We start from the raw sequence: 747 nt of genomic DNA on the forward strand, positions 1-747 counted from the left end.
GAGGAGTAAAGAAAAAAATCAAACTCTGCCTCTTCTTTTTCCTTATTTTTTTCTTCTGTGATACATGGATGGTGTGGGAAGTCAGAGTTAGGGGTACTTTTGCTTGAAAGGTTCCCTTAGCAAAGTGAGAGTCAGGTAAGACAAAGGAAGAACTTACATCCAAGGGCTTTCTTAAGTTTTCTATTGAAATTTCTATAGAAATTTACAAATTCTGGATTTAAAGAAAATGTACGTTAAAAAAGATTAACCAAAGAATTTATATGCATATATGCATAACCCATGGACACAGACTATAGTGTGATGAATGCCTGGGGAGGGGGCCAGAGTGGGATGGAGGGGGGTTCAATGCGGGGTGTCGGGGATGGGACAACTGTAATACTGTCAACAATAAAGATACATTATAAAAACACACACATTCTGTTTGACCTACACTTTAAAAAAACTGAAATTAAGAAGAAATAAAGTAGGACACTGTACCCTACCAAGAATATTAAAACAACACCTACCTTATAGGCCTATGTTCCACAGCTTCAGTTTCAGAGGTTTCTAGTTTGTCACTTATTTCTCAAACCTCATTTCTGGTGCCTCCCTCCCAGAGCTCAGCCTTGAGTAGCATCACCTGTCTTAGCCATGACCAGGATCCTTTTAGGATCAGATTATAGCAGTATCTCTCCTGACTTTATTTGTCATACCTACTAAGGAACATCAATGTTTATGCTGCAATAGGCTTCCAACTCCCAGCCCACC

This window comes from Myotis davidii, unplaced genomic scaffold (assembly GCF_000327345.1).
Source record: "Myotis davidii unplaced genomic scaffold, ASM32734v1 scaffold484, whole genome shotgun sequence".
In the NCBI taxonomy this organism is placed as follows: domain Eukaryota; kingdom Metazoa; phylum Chordata; class Mammalia; order Chiroptera; family Vespertilionidae; genus Myotis; species Myotis davidii.